Source organism: Polyodon spathula, unplaced genomic scaffold, assembly GCF_017654505.1.
Source record: "Polyodon spathula isolate WHYD16114869_AA unplaced genomic scaffold, ASM1765450v1 scaffolds_3279, whole genome shotgun sequence".
NCBI lineage: Eukaryota > Metazoa > Chordata > Actinopteri > Acipenseriformes > Polyodontidae > Polyodon > Polyodon spathula.
Genome location: NW_024474743.1, coordinates 1 through 24,000, shown reverse-complemented (window position 1 = coordinate 24,000; position 24,000 = coordinate 1). Strand labels below are relative to the sequence as shown.

The following is a 24,000-nucleotide window of genomic DNA, read 5'->3' as shown; positions in this document are numbered from 1 at the left end:
GGAACTTGTCTTATAGTGGGAAGGTTTTAGTTATTAAGGCAGACATGCTGCCTTCATTATTATATTTATCGTATGTGTTTCCTATGCCAGCACAGCTTAGGAAGGCTATGACACAGATAACATTTGATTTTCTGTGGGGTGGGAAGTATGAATATATAACGAGGGTCCAGATGTACCAGCCTGTGGAAGAGGGAGGCAGAGATGTCCCTCATATTCCCCTTAAATTGGACTGTTTGTTTTTTTGTAATTTGTGTGTTTCTTTAACTTCACCTGTTCAGCATAAGTTTCAGTTTTTTGTATTATTTTGGTTTTCCGTGCCCATGAGACGTTTAATTGTGTGGGACAATAGAGTTCCCAAGGCTGAGCAGATGCCAGAGCATTATAAGCATGCTGTAAAGTGGTCTAAAAGGCACGTAGCGTGCCAAGAACGACAGATGTGCTTGAGTCACAGAGAACTATATGGGGCTATTAGGGAAGAACTAGGGAGAGGTAGGGAGCAGGTAGGGTCAAAAAATCTGTGGGTAACAGTTCAGCCTAAGGGGCTGGACAATATTTTAAAGGACCTTAATTGGATGGGGGCTCACAAAAGGTTAGCAGTGAGGGAGGTCCTGTACAGGCACAAGCTGACCAGAAACAAGTTCTGTCCTAGGGACACCTGTATGGCTGAGGAAACACAGAGCCATGTTTTCTGGGACTGTCCATTTGCAGCAGGGGTGTGGGGGGAGATGGGAAAGGTTTTTGATTTGTGTGGAGTTCGGGTGAATCTGTGTTATGAAAAGATTATGTTTGGACTGGTGCTGGGGGGAGTGGGGAAGAGGGTAAATTTTTTGGTTTGGTTGTTAATTTCTTTGGTGAAAAAGGGGCTGTGGGACTCAAGAGGGGTGTTAATAAAATCGAATGTTAAGGGGAGTGTGAGGGGAGTGGTGGAGAGGGTGAAAGGTGATATCAGAGGGAGGGTGAAGTGGGAGGTAGATAAGTGGGGTTTCAATGCAGCAAAGGAGAAGTGGAAAGGTTTAGTGGGTTTGTGAAAAGTGTGTTTAGAATTAGAGATGGGGGTGTCTATGATTAAAGGGATATGGGGGTGGGGTTTTTTTGGTATTGAATGCAATGGTGTATTTTGAAGGTACATGCACAAACACTAATAACTTACTAATGATTATTATAAAAAAAAAAAAAAAAAAAAAAAAAAAAAAAAAAAATCTGTTCTTATCAGTTTAATATCTGATACGTCCCCCATAGGGGGACCGTCTATATTAAATGGATTTTTGGAAGCGGGAGATGGAAGCGGGGCTTGCTCCGTCCACTCCACGCATCGACCCGGTATTGCAGTACCTCCGGGAACGGTGCCCATTTCTCAGAAAGGTCAAAAGAGAGAGAGAGATCAGAGAGAGAGAGCGAGCGAGATAGAGAGAGAGAGAGAGCGAGAGAGAGCGAGAGAGAGAGAGGAGAGAGCGAGCGAGGACCGAAGCGAAGCGAGAGAGAGAGAGGCGAGAGGCGCGAGCGAGGTTGCCACCCACCCAGGGAGACCCTCCCTCGTGGCAAGGGACCCAAAGCGACCCTTGCGTCGGCAAAGCGGCGAGAAAAAGACGTTTTTTTCGTTCTTTTTTTTTTTTTTTTTTTTTTTTCATATCCTTCCTTTCCTTCCTTCCTTCCTTCCTTCCTTCCTTCCTTCCTTCCTCCCTCCGCCCGCCCGAGAAGCAAGTACCACGACTGCTGCGGCGGGCGGCCGCGCCCGGGGCGTTTGGCCAAAACCATTGTGGGCATCGCTTCTCGGCCTCTTGGCTAAGATCTACAACAAGTGGCTTGACCGCAGTTCTAGATTGTTGAGAGTTCCGAGCTAGGGAGAGGAGAGACAACATGGCTGGAGTGAAGAATACTGCAAGATTTGATTGGCGTGGAAAGGAAGATGAAGGAATGCCAGAAAGAGAAGAATTCATACGCACCATCATTATGGATTTTTTGAGGACCAATTTGGAGGAGATTCTGGGTATTCAGAGGAACGGGAGAGAAGAATTCTTTGATGTCACTATGGTGAGTGAAATGAGTTTTAAATCTCTTTTGCAAGCCTGTAAAGAAAAAGAAAATGTGGAACCTTTGAAGCATTTTAAGGTTCAGTCCAGGGAAAGGAAAAACTTTAGAGTCCTAACAATTAACTTGTTCGACATGAATGTGTCTGATGAAAGTGTTACTTGGTTTCTGAGGAGATATATGGATGTTCTTTCTGGGCCAAGATATAGGAGAGATGGTTTGGGTGTGTGGAATGGGCAGAGGCAATATAGTGTGCTCCTTAGGGAAGACCCGAATGGATATCAAGGGTTTTTGCATCCCCCTGCAAAGTGTAGAGTGGGCGGGGTTAATGGATACATCCTGTATTCAGGTCAACCTCCGTTCTGTAGAAAATGCCAAAAGTATGGGCACAGTGATCAAAACTGTGAAGAGCTGAGATGCTTTAATTGTGGAGAGAAAGGGCATTTTTCATATGACTGTAAAAATTCAAAAAAATGTCATAATTGTGGAGATGCAAGCCATGTTAAGAGGGACTGTAGAGGAAGATCATATGCAGGGGCTGTGGTAGGCCTGTGTCCAATTGAGGATGTCATAAAGGATATGGAGAGTACAAACGGGAAACAACGAGAGGAGGGGCCGGCAGCCTCCTTAACCGATAGTGAGGTTGTGGCTGCAGCGGAGGAGCTGGCAGGTGTAGATGTTGAAATGGAGGTCACAGCAACTGCAAGAGCTGAGGTAGAGGAAACATCTACCATAAACAAAGGGGAAAATCAGGTTTTAACTGAAAACTTACCTGACAACTTACCTGGGGATGCGGCTGGGTCTCCTGGTGCATCCTGGGGGGATGAGCTGCCGTCTCAGGCCGGGGAGGGTATTGCAGTTGAAGGAAGTCAGCTTCTGGGCCAGTCTGTCCCTATGGAAGAAGGAAACTGGAGTGTTGCAAAGAGAGCAACAGGCAAAAGAAAGTGTAAGGAGCTATCAGAAGGTGAAAGTAAAATTTTTCTGGTGGACACTGCAAATTCTTATGGAGCACTTGAAGAAGAAGAGGTTTCTAGTGTTGAGCCTTCAGAAGCAGGAAGCTCTCCCTTGATACCTGAGTTGACACCATCAGAGGAGGACGATGACAGTGGCAGTAATAGCAGTGTGGCTTCACAGCCTATCCAGTGTGGCCAGGGGGTGGCAGTGTCAGATGCGGATTCACAGAATTCAGTGGATTTTTTGGAGCAGGATGACATAGCTAAAGTTGTCGTAGTTATGGGGATGGCAGAGACACATTAATTCTTCTCGATGGATGTCAAGCTAGTAACTTTAAATGTAAGGGGCTTAAGGGATAGGGAGAAAAGAGCTGCAGTGTTTTTGTCTCTGGCATCATTGCCCTTTGACATTTGTTTTTTGCAAGAGTGTCACCTTCGGGATGAGATGGACTGTAAAAAGTTCTCAAAGGACTGGACTGGGGGGGTTTCATTTTGGAGTGTGGGTAATGTACACGCTGATGGATTGGGGGTATTGGTGAAGGGTAGCGAAATTATGATTGAAGATGTGTTAACGGTGGTACCAGGGAGATTAATGGTAGCAGACGGTATGATGGGGGGGCAGAAATATAGGTTTATTAATATCTATGCACCATGCAATCCTACCAAAAGGTTACAGTTTTTCAAGGATTTTGTGTTTTTGTTAGATACTAACAAAAAGGTTATATTGGGAGGTGATTTTAATACTTCAATAGATAGTATAGGAGGGGGAGCTGAGTTGGATTTTACAGGGAAATATCTGTTAAAAGAAACTCAAAATTATAAATTAAAGGATGCATACAGAGGGTTGTATAAAGATGGAATGGGGTACACATGGAGGAACACTAGGGGGCATCAAAGTAGGCTAGATTATTTTTTTGTTTCACAGGGAATTCAGGTTAAAGAGTGTAAGATATTACCATGTTGGGGGTCTGATCATGATATGATAGTGATGTCAATGGAGGGGGGGGGAGTGAATATTGGGAAGGGGTTTTGGAAATTTAATATTAGTTTATTACAGGATGAGATATTTGTGAATAAGGTGAGAGAATTCTATAAATTATGGCAAGAATTTAAGGGGGGGTTTAGCAGTATTTTAGTATGGTGGGAGAGGCTGAAAGTTAATTTAGCACAATTCTGCAGACGGTACTCCAGAGAGAAAAGAGAGAAGGAGAGAAGAGCGGTGAGGAGGGTAAATGGGAGGTTACAAAGGTTAATAGGTGAAAGGAATAGGGGGTTACAGGTGGAGGAAGAAATTATAGAGGCAAAGAAGGAAATCAGGGAGTTTTATGTGAGGAGAGTCAAAGAATTTGCCTTCTTAGCTAAAGAAGAAGAGAGAGAGAAAGATGAGAAAATAACCAAATATTTTTTTCAGACAATCAAACAAAAACAGCGAAGAGAATGGGTGGAGGGTGTTGTTACTGGTGAAGGGAAGGTAGTGAGTAGGAAGGAGGAAGTTTTTGATTATGTGTGCTCTTTTTACAAGGAGATGTTTGCTGAAAGAGCTGTGGATGAGGAGAAGGGTGAGCTGCTGTTAAGAAGATTAGGGAGGAGGTTGAGTGAGGAGGATAAGTTTGAATTGGAGGGGGAAATTACAGTGGAAGAAGTAGAGAGAGCCTTATTCTCTATGAAGGGGAATAAGACCCCTGGGGGGGATGGGCTTCCAAAAGAATTTTTTGTTTCAATGTGGGATTTAGTTAAAAAGGATTTGGTGGAGGTCTATAAGGACATTTTTAAGAGGAAAGAGCTCAGTGAGTCAATGAAGTCGGGGATTATTCATTTAATATATAAAAAGGGGGATAAGAGAGACATCAGAAACTGGAGACCAATAACATTATTGTGTGTGGACTACAAAATTTTAAGTAAGGTATTAGTTAATAGATTAAAGGGAGTGATGGGAGTGGTGGTGAGTGAGGACCAAACTTGTGGGGTGCAGGGTAGGACGGGGTCTTATAATTTATCCTTAATAAGAGATTTGATTAGTTGGGCAGAAGATAGGGATTTGGCATTGGGGATTTTAAGTTTAGATCAAGAAAAAGCCTTTGATCGTGTGAATCATAATTTTTTGTTTAAAGTATTAAAGAAAATGAATTTTGGGGATAATTTTTTGGCCTGGGTGAAGGTCTTGTACAATAATGTGTTTAGCAAGTTGAAAATTAATGGAACTCTGGGTGCCTTAGTGGAGCAGAAAGGAGGAGTTAGGCAAGGGTGTCCTCTTTCTCCCTTGTTATATGTTTTATTCATTGAACCTTTGGCAGAGATGTTAAGGCAGGAGAAGGGAATTGAGGGGGTGCATATCCCTGGGGGGAGTGGAGAGAGGGCAAAAGTGGCTCAGTACGCAGACGACACCACTGTTTTTTTCACCACAGATCGAGGATTGGACAAAATAGTAAAGGTGTTGGGGTTATATTGTGAAGCGACAGGGTCTGCAATTAATGTCGGGAAATCGGCAATAATGTACTGTGGTGGTTGGAGGAACAGGAAAGACGTAAGGCACGGTTTTTCTATTTGCAATGATGGGCTAAAAATTCTGGGAGTCAAATTTTATAACAGCAATTCAGCTGGAAAGAATTGGGAGGAAAAAATCGAAAGGGTGAAGAAAAAATTAGATTTATGGAGAACTAGAAGGCTTAGTATTACGGGTAAGGGGTTAGTTATTAAGGCTGATGTTTTATCAGGTCTGATTTACTTAGCCTTAATCTTTCCTGTTCCAACTAAGTATAAATTGATATTAACCAGGTTAGTGTTTTCTTTTATTTGGGGAGGTAGGTATGAACCAGTTAAAAGGGAACAAATGTATTTGGAGATTGAAGAGGGGGGGAGGGGTATAGTGTTTATTCCTTTGAAATTGGAGATTTTGTTTGTATGTTTTGTAGTTAAAATGCTAAAGGGGAAAGTACGCCATAAGGCATATTATTTTATGAAACTGTGGGGGGCTTTTCTAGTTAAAGGTTTAGTGTCATGGGATAATGCAGGACCAAAGGCTGAGCAGTTACCATGGCATTATGAAAAGATGTCATTATTTTTAAGAGCACACCCAGAGGTGCTCAAAGATGATTTGGTAGAGGAGCATAAGAAAATGTATAAAGTTTTAAAAGGGAAAATACTATTATCAGGGGTGGTGAAGGTGGGTGGTAGGAAAATTAATTGGGGAACAATACAACTAAAAAGTCAGCCTAATGAAATAAAAGATTTGAATTGGTTGGCGGCCTTAGATAGGTTACCTGTAAGGGAGAGACTACATCGAGAAGGTCAGATTCTCAACGGCAGGTGTCCAAGGGGGTGTACGCAGGAGGAGACAGTGTGGCATGCCTTTTGGGGATGTCATGTGGTTAATGGCTTCTGGGGAGAAATAAAAAAGTTATTAAGGTTGGTTAAAGAAAATCTTGAGTTAAATCCTGAGTTTATATTATGGGGGAAGGGTTGGAAGGGATGGGGAGGGAAGTAGGGAGGGTAATTTGGAGTGTTATTAGTATTGGTAAAGAAATTGTGTGGAGGGATAGAAATGAGCAGTGTAAAAAAAAGAAACCAGGGAAGTCGGTGGCACAGTTGGTTTGGGAAGTGAAATCACGGGTGAGGGTAGAATGTAAGTTGGAAAACAGGAAGATGGGGGAGGAGGCATTTAATCAAGGTTGGGGGAGGTTGGAAAGGGGAATCTGTGTAAATAAAGTAATGTGAATAATTGGGAAAAAAAAAAAAAAAAAAAAAAAAAAAAAAAAAAAAAAAAAAAAAAATCTGTTCTTATCAGTTTAATATCTGATACGTCCCCCATAGGGGGACCGTCTATATTAAATGGATTTTTGGAAGCGGGAGATGGAAGCGGGGCTTGCTCCGTCCACTCCACGCATCGACCCGGTATTGCAGTACCTCCGGGAACGGTGCCCATTTCTCAGAAAGGTCAAAAGAGAGAGAGAGAGAGAGAGAGAGAGAGAGCGAGAGAGAGAGAGAGAGAGAGAGAGAGAGAGACCCTAGAGCCAGAGAGCCCCACCCTCCCTCCCTCCCTCCCCCTCCCTCCCCTCCTCCCCTTTCCTGGGACGCGCCGTTTTCCCGCTCTTTTCGTTTTTTTTTTTTTTTTTTTTTTTTTTTTTTTTTTTTTTTTTTTTTATTATTATTCAGGCAGGCCTAACACACGCAGCAGGCCAGTGTAGCAGCAGCAGCAAAGCGCCCTTTCGCCGGGGCGGAACGGCAGATGCGTTTTGGGAGGAGTTCCCTGTTTTTGTTTTGCGTGCGTGGCCTCGCTGCCGCTTGGCAGAGGGGAGGGCCTTTGGGCCTTTGGGCCGGCCGGAAGGGCTCGGCCACCAGCAAAGGCACGCTCCGGCTTCTCTACAGCTCGAATGAACCTTTCGCCTTTTACTAAAGATTTCCGTGGAGAGGAGCATTTACGAGTTCGATCCAATTTTTGGACAGCCCTTCCCCTCAGGGAGGGGCTCCACCTGGAGTTTAAAAGCAGAACGAGCACAGAAAGGGCGGTCGCCCCCGTTGGAGCCCGGCACCTTTCCTTCCTTCCTTCCTTCCTTCCTTCCTTCCTTCCTTCCTTCCTCCCTCCGCCCGCCCGAGAAGCAAGTACCACGACTGCTGCGGCGGGCGGCCGCGCCCGGGGCGTTTGGCCAAAACCATTGTGGGCATCGCTTCTCGGCCTCTTGGCTCTGGTCAAGGTGTACTTAAGAAGGCGACAGGTATTGGTCTAGAAAGCGTGAGCTGGATAGATTGTGTGACCTGAAAATGGAGGAAGGTTTTGGAAAAAACACCCTGCGGTTCCAGTTAAAGGAGTTGACCGGGCTATGGGGAAGAAGAAAATTCGTGTTGGAGGTTGTGTTTGGGCTACTGGAGCTGGAAGCAGAAGATGTACACTGCCTAAAGGATAATATCGCAAAAGGAACTTTTGACTTGACTTTGCATTCGGAAGAGGATTGTTTGAAGGCGATTAGGATATATGAGGAGAACAAGGAGCAACTGCCAGTCAAAGTTTTTAACTTGGAGCCTTTGTTTTTGAAAGAGTGGAGAACAGTTTTTGTGACGATGGCCTGCCCCTTCTTTCCTGTGGAGGACATCACTACATTTCTGAAGAGAAGATTTGAGCTGAGAAGTGAGGATCCAGTTAAGAGCATCGATACTGAAGGTTTGTGGAATGGTGTGTTTAAGTATACTGCAAGGTTGTATACCAGGGAGGGGAAGATGATTCACATTAGACCCGACCTGATGATTGGAACAGTAAGAGGGACTCCGCCACCAGCAAAGGCACGCTGTATTATAAAGGACAGCCCAGAGTTTGTTTCAAATGTAGCAGGAGTGGACATTTTGCAGCAGAGTGTGGGGAGGTTGTTTGCAGAAATTGTTTGCAAATGGGACATGTTGCAAGGGATTGTCCCGGAGGGATGATGTGTAACCTCTGTGGCTCAAAGGAACATATGTATAAGGATTGCCCTCAAAGTAAGAAAAGTTATGCTCAGGCAGCCAAAGGAGGAGGGAAGAAAAGAGAAGATACAGAGGAGGAAAAAACAGAAAGAGGGAAAGAAGAAGAAAAAAAAGGCACTGAGAAGAACAAAGGAAAGAGTGTTGGGGGAGGAGTCACAAAGGAAGGAGGCGGAACGGCGGGAAAATGTGGAACTGAGCAAACAAAGGGAAGAGGCGGAGACCCGAGAAAGGAGGAGAAGGAAGGCAGTTCCAAAGATGACCAGCAGAGGTCCCGGGAAGAGCAATCTGTTGCTGACCCAATGGAGGGAGTAGAAGGAGAGGTACAGAGGAAGAGGAAAGACAGAGAAGGGAAGGATGAGAGGACCGCTGAATGCCAAACAAGGAGGATGAAAGGAGGAGAGGAGGGAGCAACATCAAGTTCGAGTTGGGGTGATAGGGTGGAGGAAGAGGTAAAGAAGAAGGAGGAAGAGGTAAAGAAGAGGGAGGAAGAGGTTAAGAAGAAGAGTGTCGTGTGGACGGAGAAAGATATAGAGCATTTAATGAGGGTGGCATGTCCCAGGGACTATGAAAATTTAATGAGATGGAAGGAGAGGATAAGAGGAGCGAGGGTTTCGCATTTAGAATGGAAGGAATATGAAGAGGAGAAAATGAGAATTTTTCTGGAAGCAAAGAAGAAGGCGGAAGAAGCGGCGAGAAAGTGAGGGAAATAGTTTAGAGTAGTTTTGGGTTCTTTTTTTGGACAACTTTTTGGGTTTTTTTTTTTTTTTGTGAACTTTGAATTTTGAGATTTACAATTTTTGAAAGGGTGTTGGGTTTTTTGTGGATTTATAATATGGGTCTTTTTTTGTGGTTTTTTTTGGGGAACTTAGAATTTTGAGAATTATTAGTTTTGAACGGGTGTTGTATTTTTTTGGGAATAAATTGAGAATAAAAAAAAAAAAAAAAAAAAAAAAAAAAAAAAAAAAAAAAATCTGTTCTTATCAGTTTAATATCTGATACGTCCCCCATAGGGGGACCGTCTATATTAAATGGATTTTTGGAAGCGGGAGATGGAAGCGGGGCTTGCTCCGTCCACTCCACGCATCGACCCGGTATTGCAGTACCTCCGGGAACGGTGCCCATTTCTCAGAAAGGTCAAAAGAGAGAGAGAGAGAGAGAGAGAGAGAGAGAGAGAGAGAGAGAGAGAGAGAGAGAGAGAGAGAGAGAGAGAGAGCCCTCCCACCCACCCTCCCTCCCCCCCACCTCCCCTTTCCTGGGACGCGCCGTTTTCCCGCTCTTTTTCGTTCTTTTTTTTTTTTTTTTTTTTTTTTTTTTTTTTTTTTTTCATATTTCATATTCAGGCAGGCCTAACACACGCAGCAGGCCAGTGTAGCAGCAGCAGCAGCAAAGCGCCCTTTCGCCGGGGCGGAACGGCAGATGCGTTTTGGGAGGAGTTCCCTGTTTTTGTTTTGCGTGCGTGGCCTCGCTGCCGCTTGGCAGAGGGGAGGGCCTTTGGGCCTTTGGGCCGGCCGGAAGGGCTCGGCCACCAGCAAAGGCACGCTCCGGCTTCTCTACAGCTCGAATGAACCTTTCGCCTTTTACTAAAGATTTCCGTGGAGAGGAGCATTTACGAGTTCGATCCAATTTTTGGACAGCCCTTCCCCTCAGGGAGGGGCTCCACCTGGAGTTTAAAAGCAGAACGAGCACAGAAAGGGCGGTCGCCCCCGTTGGAGCCCGGCACCTTTCCTTCCTTCCTTCCTTCCTTCCTTCCTTCCTTCCTTCCTTCCTTCCTTCCTTCCTCCCTCCGCCCGCCCGAGAAGCAAGTACCACGACTGCTGCGGCGGGCGGCCGCGCCCGGGGCGTTTGGCCAAAACCATTGTGGGCATCGCTTCTCGGCCTCTTGGCTCAGATCAAGTGTAGTATCTGTTCTTATCAGTTTAATATCTGATACGTCCCCCATAGGGGGACCGTCTATATTAAATGGATTTTTGGAAGCGGGAGATGGAAGCGGGGCTTGCTCCGTCCACTCCACGCATCGACCCGGTATTGCAGTACCTCCGGGAACGGTGCCCATTTCTCAGAAAGGTCAAAAGAGAGAGAGCGAGCGAGAGAGAGAGAGAGAGAGAGAGAGAGAGAGAGAGAGAGAGAGAGAGAGCGAGCGAGAGAGAGAGAGAGCCCCACCCTCCCTCCCCACCCTCCCCTTTCCTGGGACGCGCCGTTTTCCCGCTCTTTTCGTTCTTTTTTTTTTTTTTTTTTTTTTTTTTTTTTTTTTTTTTTTTTTTTCATATTTCATATTCAGGCAGGCCTAACACACGCAGCAGGCCAGTGTAGCAGCAGCAGCAGCAAGCGCCCTTTCGCCGGGGCGGAACGGCAGATGCGTTTTGGGAGGAGTTCCCTGTTTTTGTTTTGCGTGCGTGGCCTCGCTGCCGCTTGGCAGAGGGGAGGGCCTTTGGGCCGGCCGGAAGGGCTCGGCCACCAGCAAAGGCACGCTCCGGCTTCTCTACAGCTCGAATGAACCTTTCGCCTTTTACTAAAGATTTCCGTGGAGAGGAGCATTTACGAGTTCGATCCAATTTTTGGACAGCCCTTCCCCTCAGGGAGGGGCTCCACCTGGAGTTTAAAAGCAGAACGAGCACAGAAAGGGCGGTCGCCCCCGTTGGAGCCCGGCACCTTTCCTTCCTTCCTTCCTTCCTTCCTTCCCTCCTTCCTTCCTTCCTCCCGCCCGCCCGCCCGAGAAGCAAGTACCACGACTGCTGCGGCGGGCGGCCGCGCCCGGGGCGTTTCCCATGTGGGCGTAGCAAACCACATGTGGGCAATCGATTCTCGGCCTCGGGCTCAAATCAGTAGGCCTGCCCGCCAGCTGGTTTGTACATTGGGAATGACTGGGCGATCGTGAGGTAAAGCAAGGCAACCTTCTCTTCGCTAACCACTGCATTACGCCGTTTCGACTAATACTCTCGGTTCCAGTCATGCGGACGCTTTTTAGGAGGAGCCATGGACTAGAGGAAGATTCGGAAGGAGATTCGGTACCTGATCTCGAACTAAACTACTTCCTCTAAGAGATACTTTGAACCTGATTTCGAACTTCTCTAGACTGAAACGGAGGTCCTAATGCCTTTTCTCCTAACAAGCTAGACTGAGACAACTTGCTCCTGGAAGACAACCTCCAGTCTTCCTAAAAAACAACTTCAGTTGAAGACTGCCAGTAAGTTCAAATTTGAACCTTGATAAAAAACAAAACCTATTCTCTTCAAAAAAATTTTTACTTGTACAATGTACAAGGCCAATCCTATAGGTCCGAATAAAACCTTTCTAAAAAACAATTATTTGTTATAAAGACCAAACCTTTAACAACTACCTTGCCTTAAACCTGTTTGACCGGAATTTGGCAAAATACGTCGGAAATCTTATGGCTTTGTTTCCCTTTTGTTTAACAGAGCGGCTGAAAAGAAATAACCAGGATGATGTCCCTACGACTTTATTGTCCTGTCGGCCTGGATGCGAAGTTCACACCGCTCACGCCTGGTAATACGTTACGCCTGACGAGTGTGCGAGTACGTCCTTTGACACCCCGACGTGCAGTACGGAGTGCTCTGTACCTTATGCAGGACACACCGTGGGGCTGCAGGAGCCTGCCAGTGGACTGTATTTTTGAAGGTGTGCAGCCTTTGATAGACCGGCGGGTTTCACTGTTCAAGCTCTCCTGTCCTAGGACTCTAAAAGCTCCTTCCTTGTTGTCCGACAGCGTTCGTTCGAGTCTCTCCCTTTGGTTTCGGAAGACTCAGTCCTCAACTTTCGGCTCAAGCAAAGCAAGCTCAGGGAGGGAAACCACACCCACTCTTCGAGTCAGGAGTCCTTGCACTCTTCACCTTCGGAAGTTCACTACAAGTCTGTCTCCAGGGGCATTCTCAGCAGGAACAACTTGCCTACTTAGGTACCTCCTATCCAGTTCTTATACGTATGTCTTGGTCTCCTTTCTTTCTCCTCCTTTAGTCTGTCTCTGCCCATGTGGATGAATCCATCTTCTGGAAATTGAAGGCTTACAGAAAAAAAGTCGACCAGAGTAGGAAATGACTCTGACAGGGTAATGAAGAGAAGTTTTTCGGTCTCCCCTAGGAGTTGGAGAGTTCATAGCTGTCTTAGTTGGAGTGAGACTGTGGAAGAGGAGGAGAAGAAAAAACATCAGAGGGGATCATGGAACCTTGGGGAGAGAAATGTACCTCAATGCTGAGGATGTTTTTGATTATGGCTGTTTCCTACTAGAAAGGAGTAAAGAATTCTGGCATCTCTGAGACGCGAAAATAAAAAGTACAGGGATTGTGTTTTCCGAAGACGTTCAGGGATGAACGTTCCTAACTCAAACGACGTTATGAGCTTTCTTTTCCTACGGAAAGAGGACTGCGTTCACTGATCTTGCAAGGGGAAAGAGAAAATTTCTTTCTGACAGGAAAAACAAAAACAAGTAAACGGAAAACAAAAAAGTGAATGAGTTAACACACCATTTTTGTCACATTAATTTGCTTTTGTCTAAAACACAAGACCCCACATTACAGTTGTAATGTGGGTATTGGGGGATTTTGTTTCCTGGGGTGTAGTGTGATTTACCAAAATCAAATCTGAAAAGGAATTTTGGTAACACAAGAACCCACAATTAGTTTGTTTTTGCATACAAACTTACAACAACAGAAACAATTTCAATCACATGTCGTTGTCAATGTACAGTAATGTCATAATCGAGCTAAACTTTTTACAATTACCTTTCCTTCCTTCCTTCCTCCCTCCCTTCCTCCCTCCGCCCGCCCGCCCGCCCGAGAAGCAAGTACCACGGACTGCTGCGGCGGGCGGCCGCGCCCGGGGCGTTTGGCCAAAAAATTTATTATAAAATAAAAAAAAAAAAAAAAAAAAAATCTGTTCTTATCAGTTTAATATCTGATACGTCCCCCATAGGGGGACCGTCTATATTAAATGGATTTTTGGAAGCGGGAGATGGAAGCGGGGCTTGCTCCGTCCACTCCACGCATCGACCCGGTATTGCAGTACCTCCGGGAACGGTGCCCATTTCTCAGAAAGGTCAAAAGAGAGAGAGAGAGAGAGAGAGAGAGAGAGAGAGAGAGAGAGAGAGAGAGAGAGAGAGAGAGAGAGAGAGAGAGAGAGAGAGAGAGAGAGAGAGAGAGAGAGAGAGAACCCCACTCCCTCCCCCCACCTCCCCACCCTCCCCTTTCCTGGGACGCGCCGTTTTCCCGCTCTTTTCGTTCTTTTTTTTTTTTTTTTTTTTTTTTTTTTTTTTTTTATTTCATATTCAGGCAGGCCTAACACACGCAGCAGGCCAGTGTAGCAGCAGCAGCAGCAAAGCGCCCTTTCGCCGGGGCGGAACGGCAGATGCGTTTTGGGAAGGAGTTCCCTGTTTTTGTTTTGCGTGGCCTTGCTGCCGCTTGGTAGAGGGGAGTGCCTTTGGGCCGGCCGGAAGGGCTCGGCCACCAGCAAAGGCACGCTCCGGCTTCTCTACAGCTCGAATGAACCTTTCGCCTTTTACTAAAGATTTCCGTGGAGAGGAGCATTTACGAGTTCGATCCAATTTTTGGACAGCCCTTCCCCTCAGGGAGGGGCTCCACCTGGAGTTTAAAAGCAGAACGAGCACAGAAAGGGCGGTCGCCCCCGTTGGAGCCCGGCACCTTTCCTTCCTTCCTTCCTTCCTTCCTTCCTCCCTCCGCCCGCCCGCCCGAGAAGCAAGTACCACGACTGCTGCGGCGGGCGGCCGCGCCCGGGGCGTTTGGCCAAAACCATTGTGGGCATCGCTTCTCGGCCTCTTGGCTCAGATCAAGTGTAGTATCTGTTCTTATCAGTTTAATATCTGATACGTCCCCCATAGGGGGACCGTCTATATTAAATGGATTTTTGGAAGCGGGAGATGGAAGCGGGGCTTGCTCCGTCCACTCCACGCATCGACCCGGTATTGCAGTACCTCCGGGAACGGTGCCCATTTCTCAGAAAGGTCAAAAGAGAGAGAGAGAGCGAGAGAGAGAGAGAGAGAGAGAGAGAGAGAGAGAGAGAGAGAGAGAGAGAGAGAGAGAGAGAGCCCCACCCTCCCCACCCCCTCCCCTTTCCTGGGACGCGCCGTTTTCCCGCTCTTTTCTTTTTTTTTTTTTTTTTTTTTTTTTTTTTTTTTTTCATATTCAGGCAGGCCTAACACACGCAGCAGGCCAGTGTAGCAGCAGCAGCAGCAAAGCGCCCTTTCGCCGGGGCGGAACGGCAGATGCGTTTTGGGAGGAGTTCCCTGTTTTTGTTTTGCGTGCGTGGCCTCGCTGCCGCTTGGCAGAGGGGAGGGCCTTTGGGCCTTTGGGCCGGCCGGAAGGGCTCGGCCACCAGCAAAGGCACGCTTTTTTTTTTTTTTTTTTTTTTTTTTTTTTTTTTTTTTTTTTCCGGCTTCTCTACAGCTCGAATGAACCTTTCGCCTTTTACTAAAGATTTCCGTGGAGAGGAGCATTTACGAGTTCGATCCAATTTTTGGACAGCCCTTCCCCTCAGGGAGGGGCTCCACCTGGAGTTTAAAAGCAGAACGAGCACAGAAAGGGCGGTCGCCCCCGTTGGAGCCCGGCACCTTTCCTTCCTTCCTTCCTTCCTTCCTTCCTCCCTCCGCCCGCCCGAGAAGCAAGTACCACGACTGCTGCGGCGGGCGGCCGCGCCCGGGGCGTTTGGCCAAAACCATTGTGGGCATCGCTTCTCGGCCTCTTGGCTCAGATCAAGTGTTGTTGTGAAGGCGAAAGGTTATGTTCTGGAAGGCGTAAGCTGAAAAGAAAATAATTTCGGTTTTGCAAAATGGAGGAGCGTGGAAAGAATACCTTGCGTTTTCAGCTTAAGGATTTGGCGGGACTGTGGGGAAGGAGGAAGTTCGTTCTGGAGGTCGTTTTTGGGCTGCTGGAACTGGATTTGGAAAATGTGTACTGCCTGAGGGAGAATATCGGAAGAGGAAGGTTCGATTTGGTTTTACAGACTGAAGAACTTTGCTTAAAGGTAATGAAGATTTTTGGAGAAAACAAGGAGAATCTGCCTGCTCGTGTTTTTACTTTGGAGCCTCTGTTTCTGAAGGACTGGCGAACGGTGTTTGTGTCGATGTCTTGCCCGTTTTTTCCTGTGGAGGATATCACCACAAGTCTAAAAAGAAGGTTCGAGCTACAGAGTGAGGTGCCACTGAAGACGATCGACTCAGAAGGTATTTGGAACGGGGTGTGGAGGTACACGGCAAAGCTTTTTGTAAAGGACGGGAAGATGCTTCATGTCTGTCCTGATCTTATGATTGGGGCGGTAAGAGGGACTGTGTATTATAGAGGACAGCCTAAAGTCTGTTTCAAATGTAATAGTCCAGGACATTTTGCTGCTGAATGCAATGAGATTATTTGTAATAACTGTTACCGGAGTGGGCATGTTTCAAAGGATTGTCCCTGTGATGTTAAATGTAATCTTTGTGGATCCAGTGAGCATGTCTATAAGGATTGTCCAAAAAGCAAGAAGAGCTATGCTCAGGCAGCAAGAGGAGGAGAGGGAAAGAAAGAGGATGGAAAGAGTACAGAGAAAGGAAAAGAACCTGAGGAGAAAAGTACCGGGAAGAACAAAGGAGAGAGTGTTGGGGGAGGAGTCCCCAGAAAAGGAGGCGGAATGGCGGGAAAAGCTGGAACCGAAGAGACAAAGGAAAGGGGCGGAGAGCCGAGAAAGGAGGAGGGAGAAAGAGGTTCTAAAGATGACCAGCAGGGGTCCTCGGAGGAGCACTCTAATGTGGACCCTATGGAGGGAGTAGGGGGAGAGGTGCTAAGGAAGAGGAAAGAAAGAGATGGAAAGGAGGTGAAGATTACTGAAGACCATTTTAGGAAGATGAGAGGCGGGAAGGAAGGTGCATCAGCAAATCTGAGTTGGGGTGAGGCAATGGAGGCAATGGAGGAAGAGGAGAAGAAGAATGAGGATAAAGCTGTGCAAAAGAGAGGCGAAGGAAGTGCATTAGAAACATCGGAGGAGAACGTAATGAAGGCTGTATGTGCGAAAGAATATGAAGAACTCATGGCCTGGAAGGAGAGGATGAGGAAGGGGAGGATAACAGAAGCAGAGTGGAAGAGATATGAGGAAGAGAGGCACAGACTTGTGATTGAAGCACGGCGGAGAGCGGAGGAGTTGTTAAAGAAGCACCAGAGAATGTAAAGGAAGTAAAAGAGTAGTTTAGTTTTTGGGGTTTTTTGGGTTTTTGTGGAATTAGAATTTTTTTGGAAAAAGAATAAAAGAAGATGTATTTTTTGGGGATTTTTTGAGGAATTTTTGTGGACTTATAATTTTGAAAAGTTTTTTTGGGGAAATGTTTGTGTTTGTTTTTGAGTATTTTCAGTAATTGTTTTGTGTTGTTTAAATGAATTATTTTTGTGATTTGTTGAATAAATTTATAAAAAAAAAAAAAAAAAAAAATCTGTTTCTTATCAGTTTAATATCTGATACGTCCCCCATAGGGGGACCGTCTATATTAAATGGATTTTTGGAAGCGGGAGATGGAAGCGGGGCTTGCTCCGTCCACTCCACGCATCGACCCGGTATTGCAGTACCTCCGGGAACGGTGCCCATTTCTCAGAAAGGTCAAAAGAGAGAGAGAGAGAGAGAGAGAGCTGAGAGAGAGAGAGAGAGAGAGAGCGAGAGAGAGAGAGAGAGAGAGAGAGAGAGAGAGAGAGAGCCCCACCCTCCCTCCCAACCCTCCCCCCCTCCCCTTTCCTGGGACGCGCCGTTTTCCCGCTCTTTTCGTTCTTTTTTTTTTTTTTTTTTTTTTTTTTTTTTTTTTTTTTCATATTTCATATTCAGGCAGGCCTAACACACGCAGCAGGCCAGTGTAGCAGCAGCAGCAGCAAGCGCCCTTTCGCCGGGGCGGAACGGCAGATGCGTTTTGGGAAGAGTTCCCTTTTTTTGTTTTGCGTGGCCTTGCTGCCGCTTGGCAGAGGGGAGTGCCTTTGGGCCGGCCGGAAGGGCTCGGCCACCAGCAAAGGCACGCTCCGGCTTCTCTACAGCTCGAATGAACCTTTCGCCTTTTACTAAAGATTTCCGTGGAGAGGAGCATTTACGAGTTCGATCCAATTTTTGGACAGCCCTTCCCCTCAGGGAGGGGCTCCACCTGGAGTTTAAAAGCAGAACGAGCACAGAAAGGGCGGTCGCCCCCGTTGGAGCCCGGCACCTTTCCTTCCTTCCTTCCTTCCTTCCTTCCTCCCTCCGCCCGCCCGCCCGAGAAGCAAGTACCACGACTGCTGCGGCGGGCGGCCGCGCCCGGGGCGTTTGGCCAAAACCATTGTGGGCATCGCTTCTCGGCCTCTTGGCTCAGATCAAGTGTAGTATCTGTTCTTATCAGTTTAATATCTGATACGTCCCCCATAGGGGGACCGTCTATATTAAATGGATTTTTGGAAGCGGGAGATGGAAGCGGGGCTTGCTCCGTCCACTCCACGCATCGACCCGGTATTGCAGTACCTCCGGGAACGGTGCCCATTTCTCAGAAAGGTCAAAAGAGAGAGAGAGAGAGAGAGAGAGAGAGGAAGGAGTTTTGAGAGAGAGAGGAGCGAGAGAGAGAGAGAGAGAGAGAGAGAGAGAGAGAGAGAGAGAGAGAGAGAGAGAGAGAGAGAGAGAGAGAGAGTCCCTCCCTCCCCACCCTCCCCTTTCCTGGGACGCGCCGTTTTCCCGCTCTTTTCGTTTGTTTTTTTTTTTTTTTTTTTTTTTTTTTTTTTTTTTTTCATATTTCTGTATTCAGGCAGGCCTAACACACGCAGCAGGCCAGTGTAGCAGCAGCAGCAGCAAAGCGCCCTTTCGCCGGGGCGGAACGGCAGATGCGTTTTGGGAGGAGTTCCCTGTTTTTGTTTTGCGTGCGTGGCCTCGCTGCCGCTTGGCAGAGGGGAGTGCCTTTGGGCCGGCCGGAAGGGCTCGGCCACCAGCAAAGGCACGCTCCGGCTTCTCTACAGCTCGAATGAACCTTTCGCCTTTTACTAAAGATTTCCGTGGAGAGGAGCATTTACGAGTTCGATCCAATTTTTGGACAGCCCTTCCCCTCAGGGAGGGGCTCCACCTGGAGTTTAAAAGCAGAACGAGCACAGAAAGGGCGGTCGCCCCCGTTGGAGCCCGGCACCTTTCCTTCCTTCCTTCCTTCCTTCCTTCCTTCCCCCGCCCGCCCGCCCGAGAAGCAAGTACCACGACTGCTGCGGCGGGCGGCCGCGCCCGGGGCGTTTGGCCAAAACCATTGTGGGCATCGCTTCTCGGCCTCTTGGCTCAGATCAAGTGTAGTATCTGTTCTTATCAGTTTAATATCTGATACGTCCCCCATAGGGGGACCGTCTATATTAAATGGATTTTTGGAAGCGGGAGATGGAAGCGGGGCTTGCTCCGTCCACTCCACGCATCGACCCGGTATTGCAGTACCTCCGGGAACGGTGCCCATTTCTCAGAAAGGTCAAAAAAGAGAGAGAGAGAGAGAGAGAGAGAGAGAGAGAGAGAGAGAGAGAGGAGAGAGGAGAGAGAGAGGAGAGAGAGAGAGAGAGAGGAGAGAGCCCCTCCCCTCCCCCCTTTCCTGGGACGCGCCGTTTTCCCGCTCTTTTCGTTCTTTTTTTTTTTTTTTTTTTTTTTTTTTTTTTTTCATAGTTCATATTTCATATTCAGGCAGGCCTAACACACGCAGCAGGCCAGTGTAGCAGCAGCAGCAAAGCGCCCTTTCGCCGGGGCGGAACGGCAGATGCGTTTTGGGAGGAGTTCCCTGTTTTTGTTTTGCGTGCGTGGCCTCGCTGCCGCTTGGCAGAGGGGAGTGCCTTTGGGCCGGCCGGAAGGGCTCGGCCACCAGCAAAGGCACGCTCCGGCTTCTCTACAGCTCGAATGAACCTTTCGCCTTTTACTAAAGATTTCCGTGGAGAGGAGCATTTACGAGTTCGATCCAATTTTTGGACAGCCCTTCCCCTCAGGGAGGGGCTCCACCTGGAGTTTAAAAGCAGAACGAGCACAGAAAGGGCGGTCGCCCCCGTTGGAGCCCGGCACCTTTCCTTCCTTCCTTCCTTCCTTCCTTCCTCCCTCCGCCCGCCCGAGAAGCAAGTACCACGACTGCTGCGGCGGGCGGCCGCGCCCGGGGCGTTTGGCCAAAACCATTGTGGGCATCGCTTCTCGGCCTCTTGGCTCTGACCAATTGGGTGTGTGGCTTGTCCGCAGCTTATTGGTTGCTGAAGGAAGAGAAGGCGATTGGGTAGTAAGTGGAGCTATGCAATACAGCAGTAGCAAGAATACTATCCGGTTCCAGGTGAAGGATGCTGAGCAGCAGAAATGGGACCGAAAAAGATTCGTCGACGAAATCGTCTTTGGATTGTTGCAGTTAAAGTTGGAAGAGATCCTGTGCCTGCAGGATTATGGGAAGAGAGGACTTTTTGATCTCACCTTGATGAACGAGGACATCTGCTGGGAGAAGAAGGGAGTGTTTGAGCAAAGCCCTATGGAAACAGCGAGTGAGTTCTTTTTTGAACCGATTTTTACTCTGGACTGGAAAACCTTTCATGTTCGCATGAATAGTGCCCAAGTGCCAGAAGAGGAGATCCAGAGCTTTATTGAAAGGTTTTTTGTAGTGAAGCATGGGCTAGTTAAAATAATGGATTCTGCAGGCATTTGGACTAACTGGAGGAAGTTCTATGGGAGGTTCAAGATGGAGCAGAGGAGCGGAACCCATGTAGGCCTGAAACCTGTGTTCTACATCGGGCCGAATAGAGGGATTATCAGGTACGCAGGACAGCCTGATGTTTGTTACAAGTGCTCTGCAGCAGACCACTATGCTGCAGAGTGCACAGAGACTGTTTGCAGGAACTGTAACAAGGTGGGGCACATCAGTAGAGACTGTGGAGAAAAGAAAAAATGCAATCTTTGTGGGGCAATGGATCACCTGTATAAAGACTGCGAAAAGAGGTCAAGGAGCTATGCTGAAGCAGCAGCAGGAGGAGGGAAAGAGAAAAAGCAGAGCCAAGAGACAAAACAGAAGGAGAAGGAGGAGAAGCAACAACCTGGAGCTAAGAAGAGTGGAGAGCCTGACAGACAGAAAGCTAAAACTTTTGAGTCTGGAACACAAAAGAGTGTTGGGGGTGGAGCTCAGACAGAAGGAGGCGAAATGGCGGGAAAATCAAAGCCGGAACAGACAAAAGAAAGGGGAGGAGTCCTGGGAAAAAAGGAGGAGGGAGGCCTTCAGGTGTCCACTGATGAGTCCATTCCTGTTCCAATGGAGGAAGAGGGAGGAGAGGTGCAGAGGAAGAGGAAGGAGAGAGACGGGAATGAGGAGTGGGTCAGGGAGGGCCAATCGAGAAGCAGGAGTGGAGGAGAGGAAAGCGTAACAGAGGACCTGGGAAGTGAAGCAGAGTCAAGAGGGGTAAGAGGAACAGCTGGTTCGAGTCGGAGTGAGAGTGTGGAGGAAAAAGAGAAAGGGGAAACAGAGAGCCCAAGTTGGGGTGAGAGAATGGAGAAGGAGGAAGTGAAGAAAAATAAAGTGAGTGAGGCGGAGTACCGACAAAAGGAGGAGGCCATAATGAGGACTTTTTGTGGCAAGGAGTTCGCCGAACTTCTGGAGTGGAAGGAGAGGATGAAGAAGGGAAGAATAACAGAGGCGGAGTGGAACCGTTATGAGGAAGAGAGGCGGAAAGTTTTTTTTGAGGCGTTAAAGAGGGGGAACGCTAGGAAAAAATAATGTTCTTGGTTTTCTTAGGAGGTGTATTTAGAGGTGGAGGGGTTATGTAAACGGTGTATTTAGAATTAGAGATGGGTGGGTGAGTGGGATTGTGTTTAGAGGAGTATTAGTATTTTTTTTGAATATTTGCATATATGTAAATTGAAAGGGTTTTTTTTTCTTGTGCTGTTAGATTATATGTTTAGTTTCTTAGTTATTGTTTTATATGTATTAGACAGATTTTGATTGTATGTTTTAGTTTTGTAATGATAATAAGTTTGTGTTTTTGAAATGTATAAACGAATTGTTTTTTTGTGAAGTATTATTTAGTTTTTGTAATGGATAAGGATTTGTGGTTTACAGTTTGTATTTATTGTTTGTGTTTTTTTTGAAAAGATTTAATAAATTTATAAAAAAAAAAAAAAAAAAAAAATCTGTTCTTATCAGTTTAATATCTGATACGTCCCCCATAGGGGGACCGTCTATATTAAATGGATTTTTGGAAGCGGGAGATGGAAGCGGGGCTTGCTCCGTCCACTCCACGCATCGACCCGGTATTGCAGTACCTCCGGGAACGGTGCCCATTTCTCAGAAAGGTCAAAAGCGAGAGAGAGAGAGCGAGAGAGAGAGAGAGAGAGAGAGAGAGAGAGAGAGAGAGAGAGAGAGAGAGAGAGAGCGGGGTGGGGGGGTGGGAGGGGTGACCCTGGGACAAAAGGACCCTGAGCGGCAAAAAAGAGGAGAGCGCAGTTTTCCCGTTCTCTTTTCGTTCTTTTTTTTTTTTTTTTTTTTTTTTTTTTTTTCATATTTCATATTCAGGCAGGCCTAACACACGCAGCAGGCCAGTGTAGCAGCAGCAGCAAAGCGCCCTTTCGCCGGGGCGGAACGGCAGATGCGTTTTGGGAGGAGTTCCCTGTTTTTGTTTTGCGTGCGTGGCCTCGCTGCCGCTTGGTAGAGGGGAGTGCCTTTGGGCCTTTGCCGGAAGGGCTCGGCCACCAGCAAAGGCACGCTCCGGCTTCTCTACAGCTCGAATGAACCTTTCGCCTTTTACTAAAGATTTCCGTGGAGAGGAGCATTTACGAGTTCGATCCAATTTTTGGACAGCCCTTCCCCTCAGGGAGGGGCTCCACCTGGAGTTTAAAAGCAGAACGAGCACAGAAAGGGCGGTCGCCCCCGTTGGAGCCCGGCACCTTTCCTTCCTTCCTTCCTTCCTTCCTTCCTCCCTCCGCCCGCCCGAGAAGCAAGTACCACGACTGCTGCGGCGGGCGGCCGCGCCCGGGGCGTTTGGCCAAAACCATTGTGGGCATCGCTTCTCGGCCTCTTGGCTCAGATCAAGTGTAGTATCTGTTCTTATCAGTTTAATATCTGATACGTCCCCCATAGGGGGACCGTCTATATTAAATGGATTTTTGGAAGCGGGAGATGGAAGCGGGGCTTGCTCCGTCCACTCCACGCATCGACCCGGTATTGCAGTACCTCCGGGAACGGTGCCCATTTCTCAGAAAGGTCAAAAGAGAGAGCGAGAGAGAGAGAGAGAGAGAGAGAGAGAGAGAGAGAGAGAGAGAGAGAGAGAGAGAGAGAGAGAGAGAGAGAGAGAGCCCCACCCTCCCTCCCTCCCTCCCCACCTCCCCTTTCCTGGGACGCGCCGTTTTCCCGCTCTTTTCGTTCTTTTTTTTTTTTTTTTTTTTTTTTTTTTTTTTTTTTTTTTTTTTATTTTTTTTTTTTTTTTTTTTGTTTTTTTTTTTTTTTTTTTTTTTTTTTTTTTTTTTTTTTTTTTTTTTTTTTTTTTTTTTTTTTTTTTTTTTTTTTTTTTTTTTTTTTTTTTTTTTTTTTTTTTTTTTTTTTTTTATATTCAGGCAGGCCTAACGCACGCAGCAGGCCAGTGTAGCAGCAGCAGCAGCAAAGCGCCCTTTCGCCGGGGCGGAACGGCAGATGCGTTTTGGGAGGAGTTCCCTGTTTTTGTTTTGCGTGCGTGGCCTCGCTGCCGCTTGGCAGAGGGGAGGGCCTTTGGGCCTTTGGGCCGGCCGGAAGGGCTCGGCCACCAGCAAAGGCACGCTCCGGCTTCTCTACAGCTCGAATGAACCTTTCGCCTTTTACTAAAGATTTCCGTGGAGAGGAGCATTTACGAGTTCGATCCAATTTTTGGACAGCCCTTCCCCTCAGGGAGGGGCTCCGCCTGGAGTTTAAAAGCAGAACGAGCACAGAAAGGGCGGTCGCCCCCGTTGGAGCCCGGCACCTTTCCTTCCTTCCTTCCTTCCTTCCTCCCTCCCTCCCTCCGCCCGCCCGCCCGCCCGCCCGAGAAGCAAGTACCACGACTGCTGCGGCGGGCGGCCGCGCCCGGGGCGTTTGGCCAAAACCATTGTGGGCATCGCTTCTCGGCCTCTTGGCTAAGATCTGGTTGTATGTGGCTTGTCCGCAGCAGCTGATTTGAGAAGAGATTGGTAAGGTAAGGTAAGGTAAGGTAAGGTAAGGTAAGGTAAGGTAAGGTAAGGTAACGGTGGCAATATTGTTTGCTGGTAGCTGAGGTCCTAGGGAGGAGAGAGTTGCCGGGGTCGTTTAGACGAGGAGTTCGTTGCTTTTTCAGGTAAGGGGGACCCTTTGAGGGCACCTTATCTGGGCCTTTTGTTTTATTATATTTGTGTTTCTTTTTGGTTGTAAAGGGCAGATTAAGATGGCATTCCGGAATTTTTCCGAGCGTCGTTTTAATTGTTTGAGAATAGGGATCAAAGCCGAGTATATGGTTGGGGAGGAGAAAATAGATCTAAATCGGCTTGAGTTTTCCCGTCAAATCCTGCAGAAGGAATTAGGTTTTAAGCCTGAGGAGTTGAACTGCTTGATTTCTGTGGGGAAAGGCAATGAATGGGATGTTAGCTTTTGTACAAGAGAGGCTATGGAGAGGTGTCA

The 24,000-nt window shown here is 47.4% G+C and overlaps 17 non-coding genes and 4 pseudogenes across 17 annotated transcripts; all 21 read left to right on the top strand.

Annotated features, from left to right (window-relative positions):
* Positions 1-1,141: 1,141 nt before the first annotated feature.
* LOC121311644 lies at positions 1,142-1,354 on the top strand (annotated as a pseudogene).
* Positions 1,355-6,733: 5,379 nt separating this feature from the next.
* On the top strand, positions 6,734-6,906 carry LOC121311648 (annotated as a pseudogene).
* Positions 6,907-7,326: 420 nt separating this feature from the next.
* Positions 7,327-7,444, top strand: LOC121311591. The gene has a single exon (XR_005949356.1). It is a non-coding gene; the product is annotated as a U5 spliceosomal RNA (small nuclear RNA).
* A 1,890-nt stretch (positions 7,445-9,334) lies between these two features.
* Positions 9,335-9,557, top strand: LOC121311642 (annotated as a pseudogene).
* Positions 9,558-9,968: 411 nt separating this feature from the next.
* Positions 9,969-10,086, top strand: LOC121311590. The gene has a single exon (XR_005949355.1). It is a non-coding gene; the product is annotated as a U5 spliceosomal RNA (small nuclear RNA).
* A 209-nt stretch (positions 10,087-10,295) lies between these two features.
* Positions 10,296-10,488, top strand: LOC121311607. Its single transcript, XR_005949372.1, has one exon. It is a non-coding gene; the product is annotated as a U2 spliceosomal RNA (small nuclear RNA).
* A 409-nt stretch (positions 10,489-10,897) lies between these two features.
* LOC121311668 lies at positions 10,898-11,015 on the top strand. Its single transcript, XR_005949421.1, has one exon. It is a non-coding gene; the product is annotated as a U5 spliceosomal RNA (small nuclear RNA).
* Positions 11,016-13,282: 2,267 nt separating this feature from the next.
* Positions 13,283-13,473, top strand: LOC121311643. Its single transcript, XR_005949406.1, has one exon. It is a non-coding gene; the product is annotated as a U2 spliceosomal RNA (small nuclear RNA).
* Positions 13,474-13,899: 426 nt separating this feature from the next.
* Positions 13,900-14,017, top strand: LOC121311667. The gene has a single exon (XR_005949420.1). It is a non-coding gene; the product is annotated as a U5 spliceosomal RNA (small nuclear RNA).
* Positions 14,018-14,202: 185 nt separating this feature from the next.
* On the top strand, positions 14,203-14,395 carry LOC121311595. The gene has a single exon (XR_005949360.1). It is a non-coding gene; the product is annotated as a U2 spliceosomal RNA (small nuclear RNA).
* A 430-nt stretch (positions 14,396-14,825) lies between these two features.
* On the top strand, positions 14,826-14,943 carry LOC121311613. The gene has a single exon (XR_005949378.1). It is a non-coding gene; the product is annotated as a U5 spliceosomal RNA (small nuclear RNA).
* A 1,861-nt stretch (positions 14,944-16,804) lies between these two features.
* On the top strand, positions 16,805-17,012 carry LOC121311647 (annotated as a pseudogene).
* A 411-nt stretch (positions 17,013-17,423) lies between these two features.
* Positions 17,424-17,541, top strand: LOC121311666. Its single transcript, XR_005949419.1, has one exon. It is a non-coding gene; the product is annotated as a U5 spliceosomal RNA (small nuclear RNA).
* Positions 17,542-17,726: 185 nt separating this feature from the next.
* LOC121311663 lies at positions 17,727-17,919 on the top strand. Its single transcript, XR_005949416.1, has one exon. It is a non-coding gene; the product is annotated as a U2 spliceosomal RNA (small nuclear RNA).
* Positions 17,920-18,362: 443 nt separating this feature from the next.
* Positions 18,363-18,480, top strand: LOC121311665. The gene has a single exon (XR_005949418.1). It is a non-coding gene; the product is annotated as a U5 spliceosomal RNA (small nuclear RNA).
* Positions 18,481-18,665: 185 nt separating this feature from the next.
* LOC121311651 lies at positions 18,666-18,858 on the top strand. The gene has a single exon (XR_005949409.1). It is a non-coding gene; the product is annotated as a U2 spliceosomal RNA (small nuclear RNA).
* Positions 18,859-19,258: 400 nt separating this feature from the next.
* Positions 19,259-19,376, top strand: LOC121311664. The gene has a single exon (XR_005949417.1). It is a non-coding gene; the product is annotated as a U5 spliceosomal RNA (small nuclear RNA).
* Positions 19,377-21,500: 2,124 nt separating this feature from the next.
* On the top strand, positions 21,501-21,687 carry LOC121311641. Its single transcript, XR_005949405.1, has one exon. It is a non-coding gene; the product is annotated as a U2 spliceosomal RNA (small nuclear RNA).
* Positions 21,688-22,102: 415 nt separating this feature from the next.
* LOC121311662 lies at positions 22,103-22,220 on the top strand. The gene has a single exon (XR_005949415.1). It is a non-coding gene; the product is annotated as a U5 spliceosomal RNA (small nuclear RNA).
* A 181-nt stretch (positions 22,221-22,401) lies between these two features.
* On the top strand, positions 22,402-22,594 carry LOC121311639. The gene has a single exon (XR_005949403.1). It is a non-coding gene; the product is annotated as a U2 spliceosomal RNA (small nuclear RNA).
* A 554-nt stretch (positions 22,595-23,148) lies between these two features.
* LOC121311661 lies at positions 23,149-23,266 on the top strand. The gene has a single exon (XR_005949414.1). It is a non-coding gene; the product is annotated as a U5 spliceosomal RNA (small nuclear RNA).
* The last annotated feature ends 734 nt before the right edge of the window (positions 23,267-24,000 follow it).